Source organism: Periplaneta americana, chromosome 9, assembly GCF_040183065.1.
Source record: "Periplaneta americana isolate PAMFEO1 chromosome 9, P.americana_PAMFEO1_priV1, whole genome shotgun sequence".
Lineage (NCBI taxonomy): Eukaryota > Metazoa > Arthropoda > Insecta > Blattodea > Blattidae > Periplaneta > Periplaneta americana.
In genome coordinates this window covers 44819285-44837016 of record NC_091125.1, presented here as the reverse complement: position 1 = coordinate 44837016, position 17732 = coordinate 44819285, and the positions used below count along the sequence as shown (strand labels likewise).

General features: G+C 36.4%; 1 protein-coding gene across 2 annotated transcripts in view; it reads right to left on the bottom strand.

Moving 5' to 3' along the window:
• Positions 1 to 17732, bottom strand: part of LOC138705878 (uncharacterized) — a 942969-nt gene that overhangs the window by 744658 nt on the left and 180579 nt on the right. The gene's annotated exons all lie outside the window — the stretch shown is intronic.

Sequence of the window (17732 nt, the reverse complement as noted above, 5' to 3'; positions counted from 1 at the left end):
AGCATGCGATTTCGTTCTTTTGTCCATTGAGCAGACTTTAGGGAAAATACTCTCTCAGCACTTCCATTGTGACTTGGGATAAATAAATAGAATTTCAAACTATCACTGCAGGAACGATCATGTACAATAAAAATAATTTACTAATTTCGTATATTGAAGTTGTAATTAAATTTCACAGTGTATTTTAATAATCAATGTAAATATGCGTGGAAACATAAAATATTCATGCAAAAAGTACGTGTATGGATAAAAGTAAAGCACAACAATCTTAATGCGTATGCGTCTTTGTGATTTGGGATTGATTTTCGCTTGATCCGAAAGTTTTTCTGGCTGTCAGAAAATGGTTTGGTGACGGTTTGATATGCTGCAAGAACGTCTAACTTTAATCAGCAAATAGGAGTTTGAAGTTATCGCTGCTCGAACAGTAAAGTCGATGTGTGCGTGCTCATGACGGGTGGAAACTGCTGCAGAAACAAACCTATTAACAACTATAGATGAGGAGGCGAGACCTGGCATGTGAGCTGTGCGAGAATGAAAAGAATGAGCTACCAGGAAGAGAGTTTATTTCATGATGATATACGAATCTACAGACACGGAAGTTCATCTCAGACTAAAACCTATCTTTCCCCTCCATACACATCTATACTAATAATAAATCTGTAGCCGAAATTTTTCTGGTAATTTTCGATTTTCCAAAAATAATTGGTCCTAACATATATAATTAACCACCCTGAAACCGAAAATCGCTTTTTCGAAATTTTTGTTTGTATGTCTGTCTGTATGTTTGTTACCTTTTCACGCGATAATGGCTGAACGGATTTCGATGAAAATTGGAATATAAATTAAGTTCGTTGTAAATTAGATTTTAGGCTATATGGCATTCAAAATACATTATTTAAAAGGGGGCCTGAATTAAATAAATCGAAATATCTCGCTTATTATTGATTTTTGTGAAAAATGTTACATAACAAAAGTTTCTTTATAAATAATTTGCGATAAGTTTTATTCCTTGAAAAATTTTGATAGGACTGATATTTAATGAGATAAATGAGTTTTAAAATTAAAATAACTGTCATCTAAGGCCGTGTAATGAATTAAAAAACAAATGACTTCGTCTATAAGGGACCTTGGACAGCAACAATCTAAAGCTATGAAAGATAGCCTACAGAGAATGTTTCTGTGTTTGTATGAAGTAATATCGGAAGCTAAATTAACCGATTTGTATAATTAATTATTATTTCACCATTGGAAAGTGTAGTTTCTCTAGATGGACATAATGCTATAATGTTAGTACAGTAATTTCTGATATAATATGGGTCTATAATATAATATAATATAATATAATATAATATAATATAATATAATATAATATAATATAATGTAATATAATATAATATAATATAATATAATATAATATAATATAATATAATATAATATAATATAATATAATATAATATAATATAATATAATATAATGTAATGTAATGTAATGTAATGTAATGTAATGTAATGTAATATAATATAATATGTAATATTATATAATATAATTTAAGTTATTTGAAGGGCTCAGAACCATAGTGGGCCAAACGCCATTTACTGAATACGTAGAAAACAAGGGTTAAAATTAAGTTATTACCATAATTCAATGGAAACCTACCTCGTATAACAAGTAAAATAAAATATACATATTAAATCTAAATGATGTCAATGTTCATTAAACTATGGTTGCATGTAATAAAAATTAAGAAACATGTTAAAGGAATTGCCATTACACCAAATGAGTGTCTCTGGACCAAAATGATCGCATTTTAATTATTTGGATGCAATTTAAATTAAGTAACATATTAAACGATTTATCCTTCTATCAAACACGAATGTTCCCTGGATCAAACGTCCAATTTTAATTATGTAATTACTTTATATTTATTTCCAAAGGTGCAGCGGAGCGCATGGGTACGGCTAGTTGGTGATATAGCCACGGTATATGGTAAGGTCACAGGACAGGTCTTGCCTCCTCTACTGTACAATGTAGGTCTAATTTCTGCTGCATGAATAGTTAATGTACTGTCGAAAATATGTAATTGGAAAGTAGACTACACAGTATATGATTTGCATTGCACGCTTTTTCCATTTTTATCCGTTTCTAAGTTTGATCCTATGAAGCGATGAAAAGAACACTGCAATTGGCGCATATTGTAAATAACATTGATATGCAGTTGTATGTAGAGAGCAGAACTAATTTCCACATTGCGCAATGAATGAATCCCGTAGTCTACCTGCAGGACGCGAGGTCATGGCTGGCGGCTGCACTCCTGCCGTCTCCGCGCCCGCCCGTTGCATAAAAACTTGACCGGTTCTATATATTACCGAGCAACGTCTGCTGTGTTTCTTGCTCTTGCGGATTATAAAAAAACATCCTCGCCATGATTTAAAGTACTGTGTCCTATGCAGCATCGCAGTTTCAATTATTACGCCGTTCAGAGCACTCCGATAGTCATCAGCTGTCAGCCCGGCTTAATTACATCGCGAATACGACGCCTCGTCCACTCGTCGCGCTGCTGTGCTCTGCTGGGAGATCAACACATCTCCGTCTCCGGCGTAGCTCAGGAGGTAGCGCGTTTGTCTGCTGATCCGAGTTGCATTCGGGAGTGCATTCGATTATCGCTTGGGATGATTACCTGGTTGGGTTTTATCTGAAGTTCTTCCCAACCGTAAGGTGAATGTCTATGGCGAATCCTCGGCCTCATCTCAGCAAATACCATCTCGATATCACCAACCCCATCGACATTAAGTAACCGAGTAGTTGATACAGCGTCGTAAGTAAAAAAATCTCCGACGTGATCATTTCTTATTTCTGATTGTTATACAAAGTGTGTGGAAAGTATGGTGATGTTACAGAATACACAGAGTGTTAAAAAAAAGTATCCATTATTTTAGGAGCTGATAGTATGCATCAAAACAAGAAAATAATGTCTAATAAACATGGGTCCTACGACACATACTTTCTGAGATCTGAACACTTGTTCATAGGAGGTGCTCATGTGATGTCCATTTATGGCAATGCATTTCTCTGCCCTGCAATACAGCAAGCTACCAGATAATCATATCGTAGTTGACGCCCCTGGCATGGAATACTGATACGTCGCAAGGAATACTGAAAACAAAAGTCTGGTTGCGTATACGAGCGGGGTTCAGCAGAGAAGGTGTTGTGAATATTCGTAATCAGCATGTGTGGGCTGATGAAAATACCCATGCAGTTGAAGAAATAAGGCATCAGCACCGATTCTCAATCAACGTATGGGCAGGCGTTCTTGACGATAGCTTAAGAGCTGTACGTGCTACCACAGAGATTAACTGGGGCTCGTTATTAACGTATTGCCTACCTTGCTGGAGTATGTGCCATGTCAACAAAGACTACAGATGTGGTTCATGCATATGGCACACCAGCACATTTTTCCGCAATGAACACGTGACGTTGACATTTCAGGATCGCTGGATTGATTGGGGAGGCCCCACACCTTGATCTGCTCGTTCCTCAAATTTAAATTCCCTAGACTTATGGTTATCAAGAACAACCAGGTCAATTTCAAAAGTGTGTGATTCCTTACGCCGAAGGGCAGAGGAATGCATTGCCATGAATGGACGTCACATTGAGCACCTCCTATGAACAAGTGTTCAGATCTCAGAAAGTATGTGTTGTAGAATCCATATTTATTAGACATTTGTTCCTTGTTTTGATGCATACTAGCACCTCCTAAAGTATTGGATACTTTTTTTAACACTCTGTAGAAGAATGGAGAGATATGAGAAAATGCAGTGAAAATAAGGTGTCTGTATACTCGTCCTTGATGCACCAGATGCTGGGAGAAAGAGATTGCGTGCTTTCTTGATTTCAGCATTGGGAGATGAGCAAAACGCTCACCGATCCCCTATATCTAATCTCATGGGAGATGTAATGAACCCATAGCCGTTCAGAAAGTTACATCGACGTGAAATATTCCGCCTTCACCTGGGTTTGAATATGGGCTTTTTAAATCCACACTTCGTCACTATACTACAAACAATTAAGGGGGGAACGGAATTTGGATTTTGGGTGAAAATTTTGATTTATTTTTTATATTTCCAATATATTAATTGATATTCCATCTTTAAAATGGTATATCACATAATGATTGTACTCAAATTGTATCCATTTTAATTTTTCGATTTTGTGTGACATTTTAATTTTAACTCTTATTCATAAATGTACGGTTTTTGGACGGAAATTATATATTTTTTGTTTTTCCAATTTATTGTTTAACTTTTTTTCCTGTTTAATATGCTGTGTCACATATCTGATTATATCCATGTTAACTCTTCGTTTTTCTGTGAAGGAGTATAATATATGTATATAAGTCTTATCTTAACCTCTGATTGAGGTTCTGGCTGATATGTGCATCTATTATCAGACAATACATCTCACTTGACGTTATGTTTAGAGGAAGAACAATATTGTTTGTATACATCTGAAGTCTGATTAGTGTAATATGTAGCTAGTCGGTGATGTATGCAATAGAGGGAGTAAGGAACTGACCATCCTACCCCATTAATTTATGGCCTAGTCGCCTCATAAGTGGTACCTTGTTGGTATCACTTGTGAGGTTCAAACCTGTCTTGGGACAGTTGACTAAATAGCATGTCTTATCTTAATACTTATTTTCCGTAAGTTTAGTTTCTTCGTACAAAAACCTTTCCTCACTTTTATTTGCTCTAGAAATTGGAAATTTCAGGAATTGTTTATTGGTGTGTTTTACATTTAATGAACCAATGCTTGAATTTTGTTAAATTTTTGGACGTGTTACAGGGGTATTGTACTGAAATAGTTGAAAAAATATACGAATGAGGAAAAACATATATATATATATATATATATATATATATATATATATATATATATATATTTCTCAGCAAGGAAATGAATTAAAAAAAAACTACTGTTTCAGAATAGAGTGAAGTTGTGCATGCATGAGCTATAAAAATCAGCTGCCTAGCTTCAACAGTTTTTGTGAACTGGTTCCTTACGTAAGACACAATTTAACATTGTCAAGGTAGACAATTCCGTGGTCCCTTAATCCGGCCCTGAAAATATGGACCATAAAGATTTTTTTAATTCATGATTCACACTAGGGTCAAGCACATATTTATTGTGATACGACTAACACATCTCAGTTCGTAAGTGAACTCTGTTAAGTACTAATTTTTCTTCTTGTATGTTTAGTAGTTGAACACGTCAATTAGATTGTTTCTGTCATTGATCATTTTTTTCCTGTTCATTCTACGTTGTGAACTACAATATTATTTCCACCACTAGTTGTTACGTCAGTCAACTGAAATATTTGTTTCAGCATTAGTTAAAATAAAAAAAAAACCCTTTTGCTTTGACGGCTACAAAGTTTGTTAGATAAGTGAGTCAATCTGTTAACTGGATGGCAGTAACTCAACGAATTTGTAAGTATGTCTTATAATTAGTCAATGCTCAGCCAGACCGTGTTTTCATTAGTTTGCGCTGGACGTTTATATCGGTAATCTGTCTTCCACTGTAAGTCTTGAGTGCAGTGGCGTTTCATACATCGCGACGATTAAAATCCATCACTTGCTCTTTTTCTTCTTGGTACAACCATTACATTACCTTACATATGAGAAGTATATGCCTATTTTTTCCGAATATGAAATAATTGTTTTCAATGTATTCCATTTAGGAAATGGAAAGACGGAAGTCCTTGTGAACTGCGATCATTCTAGCTATTGCAAATACAACCCATGGGAAAAAGGTGAACCCCAACGAGTAGATTACATAGTTGACTCAAACATGTTCCTAACGATCACCAGATTTAACTGATACCCGTGTATTAGTTTGTCTCGCCATGTGGGTTTCCCCAACGAGTCTTTCGAACGTTTTCTCGCGATACAAACGCAGCTCCAGAGAGAAATGGTACAGAGACAGAAATAAAATTTGGAGCTCCCTCATTGTATATTTCGCTTACAACATACTACGCATGTGCAGTAAACAAGAGCCACTGTATATACAGGGTGATTCACGAGGATTTACCGTCATTTACGGAGCTTATTTCTGAAGACATTTTGAGCAAAAAAAGCCATGTAAACATAGTTCCTATTCTCAATATTTTCAGAGTTACACTAATTTAAAGTTGTTTGTAAAATACGCTTTTTCTTTAGTTTGAAGACAAAAGAATAATACAAATAGAGAATGAACCATTCAGAAGTATCATTTCTTTAATTGACAAGTATTATCAAGCTAAAAATGTGCTGTGAACTCCTTAGATGCTTCGTACAGACATCTTTTTCTATTTTTAACTAGAAAATTACATTATTCTTACGCAATTATCACAACAGTTATTACAAATCACATCAATTCCACCGACTTAATTATTTGCAGTTCAATTTTGCATCCTAATTTACAGTCTTGAAGAGTTTACAACACATTTTAAAAAATGTTGCCGTCCGCTTGAGTACACTTGGCCGCACGCTTGTGAACGGCACTCTTCGCGCTACGTAACTGCATACGGCTATCTTTGATTTCCGTAGCGCTCGCGCTGGCTGCTGACTGCACGCTGACCAAGATCACGCGTTCACAGCAATGCGTTCCAATAATGAAACTTAACTCTGTAAATATTGAGAATAGGACCCATGTTTATATGACGTATCTTGCTCAGAATTTCTTCGGAAATACGCTCCGTAAAGGACGGTAAATCTTCGTGAATCACCTTGTATGCTACTTGTGCACAATGGTGCGAAATTGTTGCCTACATACAGGTGGACTATCATCAAGACTCGCTCGAAATTTTAATTCCGTATCTGCACATCTGACTGTCCATCTTCATCTGGTATCAACTAAGCATGTACATCATCCCGTACTTTGTACACCACTCTGTAGGATAATTTTTATGAAATGATATGAGGGGAAAGCTAAGGTGAAATGCAGGGTGTTGATGGAATGAAAATTATGTATAGGATGAACCGTTAGTAATATCATTAATTTCATAGGATTATTCTTTGAGGCATTTCAATCAAAAAAGTTTCAAACAATTTTGCTCGTTTTTGCTTTCTTTTCGAGATAAAAATTATTTCATAGCGTGTTTTAGGAAAGCCATTGATTTAATTCCCAATATTCTCAGTCAGAATAAGAGAACAATGTATTATGATGATAAATGATTTAATTAATTTTAGTTTAGTCCTTTAACTATGCACACATTTGTCCCGAACAAATGTAACATTGAAAAATTCCTTTGCCGAACGAAACGTTACATTCGTTCGGATCAAATTTCCGCACATTTAAAGGACAAAACTAATTTTTTTCAATCATTTATTATCCTGATAGTCAACTCTCTTAAATTGACTGAACTTATTGTGAATTAAATCATTGGCTTTCCTAAAACACACTATGAAATGTTTGATATAAAACAATTTTTATCTCGAGAAGGAAACAACACGAGTAAAATATTGTATTAAACTTTTTTGTTTTAAATATATCAAAGAATAACCCTCTGAAATTAATGACATTACTTACGGTTCTCCCTGTGTAGGGGATAGGGAGATTTTCAGAAAATACCCTAATTTTTCGATATTTTATGCCATAAGAATCACTTCATTTAATTCCGGGAATCGAACGTGAACTCCTATAATGATAATTTCGCATTATAATGGCTAATATATTGTTAGTACGCCTACGGTACTAAAGAATCAGTGATTTTTTTATTTTGTGGTGAATAAAATTAAACTATAGGTGGATTAACTTAATCCGTAACACGTCAGTAATGGAGAGCGACAACACTGTGTAACCCTTCAGACTTCAGCAATTATCGTGCTTATGAAGCGGTATTTTAGATTTAAGTTCTTAGCCCAACATGGACAATTTACAATTCATGTTGATTTTCAGATAAACCAAAGTTTTCAAAATATCAATCTTCCAGCTGTGTTTCAACTTGATCACATATTAATATTTATTGAAGAGTAAGTCATTAAGATTGATATTTTGAAAACTTGATACGAGTATAAATAACATGGATAAAGTTACTGTACTTTAAAGAAATGATTATTTATTCAATAAAATCACCTTTTTAACTCTATACACTTAGGACAACGATTATAAAGCAATTCTAAGTTCTTCATAAAAATGTTATCTTGGTCTGCAAACCACTCTTTCACAATAGGCCTACTTATTCCTGCTTCATTAGATGAAAACTTCTTTCTCATGATTTTTTTAGTACCGCAAATGGATGTTCGTCTGAAGGGCTCTTAGATTTGGCGAATGTGGTGGATGGTCAATCAATTAAAAAAAAACCAAATTCATCAATTTTTAAAACTCAATCGGGGACTCGTAAGAAGGTGTATTTGCAAGAACAACACACTTTTGGAAATTGTAGATTGTTTCTTACAATTTTAAACTGAAATTTACTGTTAGTTAGTGTCTAATAATGAAAAACAAAATGCCCCCGTCATAGGTTTACCTTATTGTAAGTAAATTGTCATAGTTATTTCGTTTTTGTTAAAAAAAATTATGCAAGAACCTTCCCAGTCGATTTTTAACGCGAAAATTTTTGGGTGCTGTGAACCAGAGTACTGTCATCCTTTTGGTGGTTCTTTTCTTTCTGGATCGTAATGAAGGATGCATATTTCGTCCATAGTTACATCTCGACTCAAAAATTTAGAAGAATTGTTTTCAAATGACAGCCGGGTGAGTTGGAAATTGCCACTCTTGAGTATTTCTGATCAGCGTTCATGCATTAGAGTTCCATTTAGAAAATACCCAAATCATGCTGTACAATGTGAAAGACACCATCATAGGAATCAGTCCTCCAAATCATGTCATGCAGGGCATCAATATGGGTACTTTTTGAAGTGGTCACAGAAACAAGTCTTCCAACATGGTGTTCATCTTTGATTTCCGTTCTTTCTTTCTTCCCCACTTAAATTTAATAAACCAAATTATTATGGTGGCTTACGAAGGACATTGACCTTTTAATGTATCCACCATAAATTCCCTTGCAGGAAGCTATTTCAAAAAAAGATACAGTACTTCATCTCCCAGCGATACTCAATCTTATCAAAGTTTTTTTTTCTCGTAGGCCTTCTCTTTTCTATAGTTATCTCTTTCACTTTTGTTTATAATTAAGGTCCAAGAGTATTTGTAGGCCTATATATTAATATCCGGTAATAAGAGCAGAACGACGATGATAATTATGCTAATCTCTTGTCTAAATTTGTGTCATAAATACAAAAATATAAAATTGTCACAGTAGCATTAGTAGCATTGTTCGTATTCTGCTGTGTTAACAATTCACCGTAAAGTCACAGTCGCGTTGGCAGTATAATGGTTACCTTCTTCTCTTCGGTACTGAAGTGTTGGGAAATACGATAGAAAATCAATTAATTTTAGTCGAGAAAAATATAGCGCGGTTTGCATTGAATGACGAAGCAAAGCCATGACTCTTAATACATTTAATAATAAAAGGTATATTTTTTTCAACAAGTAGAAACAAACAAAATCATAGTTACTGTGTGCAGAACCGCCATTACTTAGTTTTCAATTATTGTTTAGAAATTTGACCAGAGTCTGGAAGAAAAAGAGTGACAAGACTTTGATTAAATATTTCTCACCAATCTAGAAGTTCTCTCTGTGTACCAATTTGTGTCGACATACATGATAGAGGTGCATATATTGAAACTCAATACTAATTTAACTGAAAACAGTGGAGAAGGATACTTTCTTACATTACTCTAGTAAGGTTTGTTGTAACGGAATTTTAAAATATAATAAATTATAATAAATTATGGTTTATTTAACGACTCTTACAACTGCCGAGATTATATCAGCGTCGCCAGTGTGCCAGAATGTTGTACCGCAGGAGCTGTTTTACATGCCAGTAAATCTACTGACATGAGCCTGCCGTATTTAAGCACACTGAAGTACCATCGACCTGGACCGGGATCGAACCCGCAACCTCGAACACAGAAGGCCAGCGCTATACCGACTATGCTACCCAGGCCGACCGGAATTTTAATCCGACCATTTTATTAAATCTTTGTCCAATAAAGCGATTGTAAAGAACGCTTTCTTCGGGCACTTATTTTTCCTAATCAATCTCTATATCAGAGTGCTGCATTGTAGTTAAATCGCTCGCTTGAACTCGGTCGAATGTCGCAGCCTCGAGTGAGGTAAGGTCTGTCGTGATACGCTCGTAATAAATAGAAGCACAGTACAAGGTCATCTCACAGACATGTCTTATCTTTTATGGAAGGCGACAGATAAGATACACATATGTTTTGCTCACACCGTAAAAATAAGGCTTTATTTTCTGCGTTTATGACAAACGTCTAATGAAACATACTAAAACAGTAACATGGAGCTATAAATAAAATAGTATGAAAAACTTCGATATACGGTTATTATTGCTAATTAATAATTATTCAATATGTGATTTACCACGTATATAATATGATAGGTCCATACATGGTATTTCGCCTATATACTGCGACAATGTAGAAACGTTTTACAAAATAGTATTGATGTAGCAATAGATTAATAACAATATTAGTACAGAGATAACGTCACAGAAAATATAATAAAACGAATAATCATGCTGCACAACTGTTACAGACGCAAAGATTGATACACTAAGTATCACAAGTAAGAATTTGTCCCACACATCACTCTTCATACCTTCTTTAGCACTTAACTTGTATTCCTAGTTGAGTAGTTTCAACTTCACCACATCTTTTAGCTCGCTCTCCATTTTTGACAGTGTACTTGCCAGTAACAAGAACGAATGCCTAACGCTCGACTTATACCGTTCAAGGATTTATCGCTCGCGACAATTTTACCCACCATGCATGTGCGCTACCTATCGGATTATGCTGTGAACTACTTGGCGCTCGAGCGAAAACGTCCGATGCAGACCTCCTCTCTATCCAATATTTCATCGTCTCTAATGACAGACTAAATGGTTAATTAGCAATTACCGAAAGACTAATGGTCCCGGATGTTTTTACTTTCCAAATAAGAAGCATCAAACTGTACATAATATACTGCCTTGTTACAGTCGATATCAATAACAAATGAGTTACCTGAACTCGATTTTTTGCACAATAATTAATTAATCTAAAACTGTTTGTTCGACACGAAACGGTTGAGCTGAAGCACACGGTTGTGTCCACCATTCGGAATGCGACGGCTGATCTGCAAATCGGTCACGTCCGCCAATTGACAACTACACGCTCACATTTAATTATGGTTCCTTACGTATCAAACGTGTTCAAAGGCACTCGTATCCGCCTGAGTGCTTCAGTCCAATGTTAAGCTCTAAGCCTCACCAGAGTGTACTATTACATGATCATGTATGTACCTCAACAATAAAAGAATAGACTCATAAATTTGATACTGAGGCGATAGATTTCATTTCCATATCAATGTTTTGCAGTCTACCGACCGTCGCGAAATTGGTTTCTCTTGGCATTGTACTTCCTGCTTCTCCATGCCTTTTAAATCCGCCATACCGTCACCATCGCCGTTGTCGTCGTCCTCATCGACCTTAAAAACTAATCCCATTTTTTGTTCGTCTTCATTATTGTGAGAATTATTTTAATTACTTTAAATATCACTAGATTTTTTTAGACTATAGTTAGCTAAGCTCCAGAAACAACTCTATGATAACACAAGACAAGGGACCCCACATTCAGTTCCTTTGCAAGACCTTAAATCTCTGATTCTCTATCAAAAATCAAACCTTGTCGGTCTAATTCGTAGCAGGATATGTTACCACTTGAGCCATATCAACTGTTAGACAATTTAAATACATTGGATGTATGGAGGGTGAAAGCGTGAGCGAATGAATGAAGGAATGGTTGAATGAAAAGATCAGAAAGGGGGGGGGGAGTAAGTGTAATTTTATCATTCTTGGAAAAAAAAAACATTGACGAATTGACGTATGAATGGACAGATGCTGTGATGAATGAAAGCAGGCGTAAATTGATTCAGGAGTAGATGGATGAAGAGAGAGAAGGGAAGAAAAAGTATGTGTAATTTTCTGGTCCGTTTAGGGAATGGGCAGGCGTTGTGAGTGGATAAAAGAAGGACTGGGTGAAAGCACGAGTGGATGAATGTAGGAATGGGTGGATGGGACTACAAGGGAAGATAAGTACGTGTAATCTCTAATGTAGATGAGGTCTGATGGGATAGTTGTTTTTGCTCCAAACCCTCTAAGTTACCTTTTCACTCTATGCACACGTTCCAGTGAAAGGACTTGAAATTTGAATAATAAAAGTTGAAAGGAGAGTAATCTACTACAGCACACACAAATGCAAAGGATTAATTGTAAGGCAATTAATATAGCCGAATAATAGAAGTTACATTGTTGAGAAACCGCCTTGGTAGCCCAGTTGACAGACCATCGAGAACCCGAATTTAAATCTCGGCGATGGCGAAGATGTATTTGTTGTGGACAAAGCCAAGGTTGTAAGTTTCTCTCCTTTTTCCTTTCGTCATTCCACCAACATTTTCCACAATTCCTCTTTCGTCACCATCTCCTCCGTCTTGAGAAGTAGAGCATCACTTGTGTTTGCTTGACACCAAATCGATCGTCCACAATGGTGGGCGTTCCTCGCATTTTGTCAAACAAAATTGATAGATAGTACTGGTGGTACATTCTAGACTACTTTTGGACTTCTTTAAGAGGCACCGGAGTCTCCCAAGTTCGTCTCTGCTGACGGGGACATGATTGTTCATGTTTCATGTAAGGTACGGCAGATCACCACCAGAGGTATGATATACAGATTTAATAACAGGGGAGAAATGTGTAGTGTGACGGATGGTGGGTCATGTATTGTGGGTCCCTATCACCACGGCATGGCGCGTCCTCAGGTTGCGGATAGAGGAGACGGCCTCCAGATATGGAGGGTAACTGCGAATATATTGAATCAGCAGTCGTGGACAGCCGATAAGGTGTGGTCCTCCAGCTTGGGGGTTGGGCGAAGGGCTAACAACCCATCACCGTAAAAAACAGTTTGTTACGAAACCTAACAGTAAGCCTCGGAATGGGACTGATTCTCCAGCACGAATGTAGCACGTATGGGCGAATCCAGAAATGCATATAGAGTGTTAGTTGGGAGGCCGGAGGGAAAAAGACCTTTGGGGAGGCCGAGACGTAGGTGGGAAGATAATATTAAAATGGATTTGAGGGAGGTGGTATATGATGGTAGAGACTGGATTAATCTTGCTCAGTATAGGGACCAATGGCGGGCTTATGTGAGGGCGGCAATGAACCTCCGGGTTCCTTAAAAGCCAGTAAGTGAGTAAGTGACGGATGGTGGAGCCGGCTTAGCCTGGCAGCACAATGTGCACGTAACTCATCTCATCACGGATTCACAAAAAACGTATTGTTACTGAAGTGTTCAGAAGTGCTCCATGTCCCGCCCTATAAACTCCTCTATAGGCCTACCTCTTTGTTTATACATTGTTGAACATATAGCCTAGTTGTATAGACAACGAAATTGTGGCTGAAGGTAATTTGAAACATTCTGCTAACTAGTTAAATCTTTAATGAAAAATTTTACTAAGGCAATAATCTTTGAAAGTGTTTCCGATTATCGTAACTCTCACCATATCTGTTTTGCTAGCTGACCATATCAACTATATTGTTAACTTAAGGCACGAAATTACTCTTAATATGACTGCTAGGTGCGAATAATTGAAAAACTCAATTGACAAGCATTCCAAGCCCATTGGAGTAAATTTTTCAGGAGAGCAAAGAAACCATAATTTATAGGTTTGTATTATAAGAGTATTGAAATCAGTATTTGTAGGGCTTAAAAACAGAGGCTTAGAGTCGGACTTGGAATATTATTTTTAAACCATGATAACGTGTGCAAAACACAACATATAGCCTATCAGATAAAAAGTCAGATTCGATAAATTTTGGATTTGGGATGTTTGTCAATTCAGATCTTCAATTACTGATAGAGATTAACTTTGTCGCGGACAAGTAAAAGCCGGTAAGCTTGATCTGGTGAAAAGCTATTCAGAATCAAGATCTATTTATATGTCTTAAATCTATCAAATCTTCCACACCTGTGGAGTAACGGTTAGCCCGTCTGGCCGCTAAACCAAGTGGCTCGGGTTTGATTCCCGGTCGGAGGAAGTTACCTGGTTGAGGTTTTTTCCGGGGTTTTCTCTCAACCCAATATGAGCAAATGCTGGGTAAGTTTCAGTGTTGGATCCCGGACTCATTTCACCGGCATTATCACCTTCATCTCATTCAGACGCTTAATAACCTTAGATGTGGATAAAGCGCCGTAAAATAACCTAATAAAAAAATTCATCTCATTCAGACGGTAAATAACCTGAGTTGTTGATAAAGCGTCATAAAATAACCTACTAAATAAAAAAAAATCTATCAAATCAGACACTGGATTTTTCTTTTTCTAATGACCAGTTTCAACTCTCGATCCTAATATCTAATATATTCGATGACCCATCGAAAACTGAATACGTTTGTGATATGTATAGATCTCTTTAACACAAAAATATCATATTATGTTATTTTCGCAATTGTTCTCGAAAACATTGATGCCATTGGCTATTGAAGTTGTATAATTTTATGTATTATTTTAAGGGTTTGTATTATTGTGAAATTCAGAAGCCTTTTGGATAAAAATGTTGAGCAATACTATGTTAAGGACTACGAGGTTTGAAACATACAAATACTTAGAACAGAAGTGCACTAAGTACTTATAAGGGTGAGATGGCAGACAGAGTCCTTATACTTGTAATTCTTGCCTCGTGTATTACTGTGCCAGAAATTTACATTAACATATCCAGTTTTTCTTGGCAAGGATTGTGAAATTTCGAATAGTAATTTGTCCAGAGATTTCCTTTAAAAAATTGTACAACAGAATTCTGTATTTCAGTCTTTCTGCTAACTTGTAGTCCAGTTTCTCCAGCTGTAACGAATAGCTTTCAATTACGACGCTGTCTTATAAGTCTGGTAGTCATCCATCACGCTCATTAGATAATACAAAATGGGCGTTTTTATTTCCTTGTACATAATCTTTAAGCTGCGAATGTAAACACGCATTCTGCGTTTCAGATTGACATAAAACATTGTCGCGTTAGCGAACCGCGTGGGCGTCGAACTTCAACGCCCTACTGAGCGCTGCAGCGTGCGTGTTTGAAATAATTCTGCGCCGTCCAGCCACTACCGTCGTTTTAAACCGTAATCTATTTAAGATCATTAAAATATGTAATAGAACAATAAATAATATGTACATTGAATAGAGGGAATGCGCTGTACAAACTCGATAAAAAAGTGGAAAGACCTGAATAGAATACTGTACATAGGCTATCCATCAAGTGAGAAAAATAAATAATAAAATAAATATGTAGATAAATAGGTAAATGAATAGATAAGTAAATAGATAAGTAGATAAATAGATAGGTAGGTAGATAGATAGACAGACAGACATAGACACAGACAGACAGAATGTTGAATTTAATTGAATTTCGGGAGGGAGACGCTACGACCCAGCACTGCGATCTTTCAAGTTCGATCTATTGCACTAACCCTCAGACTAGACGCAGTCCCAAACCCACACCGGCTGACTACACTAAGGTTCACTGCGTAACCAAATTTCGAACAGGCAACCCCACTGGTCCCTAGTCGAGCCCCCCCCCCCCATGCGTCGCCAGTTGGTGTTCGGGGAATGCTATGAAATGATGATGGAACGGAGAAATGTTGAGGGAATGATGTAGTAGGGAGTCCACATCTGTGGAGTAACGCCGCGAAACCAGGTGACCCGGGTTCGATTCCTGGTCGGGGCAAGTTACCTGGTTGAGGTTTTTTCCGGGATTTTCCCTCAACCCAATATGAGCAAATTCTGGGTAACTATGGGTGCTGGACCCCGGACTCATTTCACCGGCATTAACACCTTCATCTCATTCAGACGCTAAATAACCTAAGATGTTGATGAAGCGTTATAAAATAACCTACTAAAAAGTATAGGGAAACGGGAGAACTCCTAGATAAACTTCAACTGCGACCTTGTTCGTCACACGTGTAACTATGAAAAATCCTGGCCTGACTGAAACTCAAACCCGGTCCATCTGCGTGACAGACTGTAGATCTGACCACTCAGCCACCCCACGGGACAAAGAAAACTTTAAACGTAGGTAATTCTGAGAAACTCCTCCATTGCTTAATAGTGATACGCGAATTTTTTCACACTAGGTGAAAGAATTCAAATCACAATAGACTATATATAACCGTACTTTATAGTGCTAAAATATTACCCGACTTAATATAGATTAACTTACATAAACTGGAGCACAAATTACATTTTATGAAACACCGAAATAACTTTTGGCTGATTCAAATTTTCTGGTTTTAATATTTAATGTGCTTTCGAATAGTAATTCGTATTTACAAAACTATTTTACGTCATGTTTTTGCATGTGCTCATGTTTTCTAGTGGTGAACATTATTTTAGGAAGTGACCAACGACTTCAGGAACTGCCATATCCTCTTTCTTATCCCATATCGATGTTGCGTACAATATGTCCAACTACATAAGTGATGAAAGTTCCATTACGTGTCCTCCCTATCTATAGATATCAGCTACTATACACGTACTTCATCATCCATTATACCATTGCAGACATACAACGAAACAAAACTAATTTTATTACCTCAACTAGTCCTTCTCTTGTGAACCAGGTCTGATCTTGCGCACTGTCTCCGTTCTGGATCTTGTAAAATATCTGTGCGACAAAACTTTTTTCTCAGACTGTACATATAAGAATAATTAATAAATGTTTCCTACCTGTTTGACATCTAATCAATCATTCATTTAAACTTGTTTTATTTATAATTGAAGGGTTCAGAGCCATAGTGGGCCAAGCGCCATTTATTAAAAACGGAGAAAGCAAGGGTTAAAGTTAAGTGAATACCATAGTTTAATGAAGATTGACATATCATTTAATTTGAATGTGTATAATTTATATTACTTGCTATATGTTTCAATTGAATTATGGTAATAACTTCATTTTAACCTTTGTTTTCTACGGTTTTAGTAAATGGCGCTTGGCCCACTATGGTTCTGAACCCTTCAATTGCTTGAAGAATATCTCCGTAAAGCCGATATAACATGATTAATTATACTGTACATTAATTCAATGAAATTTTTCATCCGTAAGCTTTTGAGGAGATATTATGCTGCAAACTTAACAGTGAATAATGAGAATCAAGAAATTGTCAGTTATTTGCATCTTGATTTTTTGTTCAGCGAAGACCTAGCGCAACAGAAACTGATAATAAGCATAAGAGATCCCAGCGTTAAATAAAAACTTGGTTATAGCGGTGTCCAAGATATAAAAAGTAATATCATGTAAGGAAGGACAACATAGAAATATGTACCGGTACCTACTTACGTAATGCTATGCAGTAATGCTTTCTAATGGTGGCATTTTTATAACAGCCATAAAATTAATCTTTTGTAATTGCCAGACATAATAGGAAAATGGAATGCAAAAATATCTTGAATTGCTGCTGCTGTTACGTAACTCGATATTTTCCGCCTACTATGAGCGCTGTAAACTGGCGTGTTAATTTCACTCAATTAATATATACTTCAAGACCACTACATGCAGCTATTCAAATGTACTATCTATAAATAAAACCAATATGT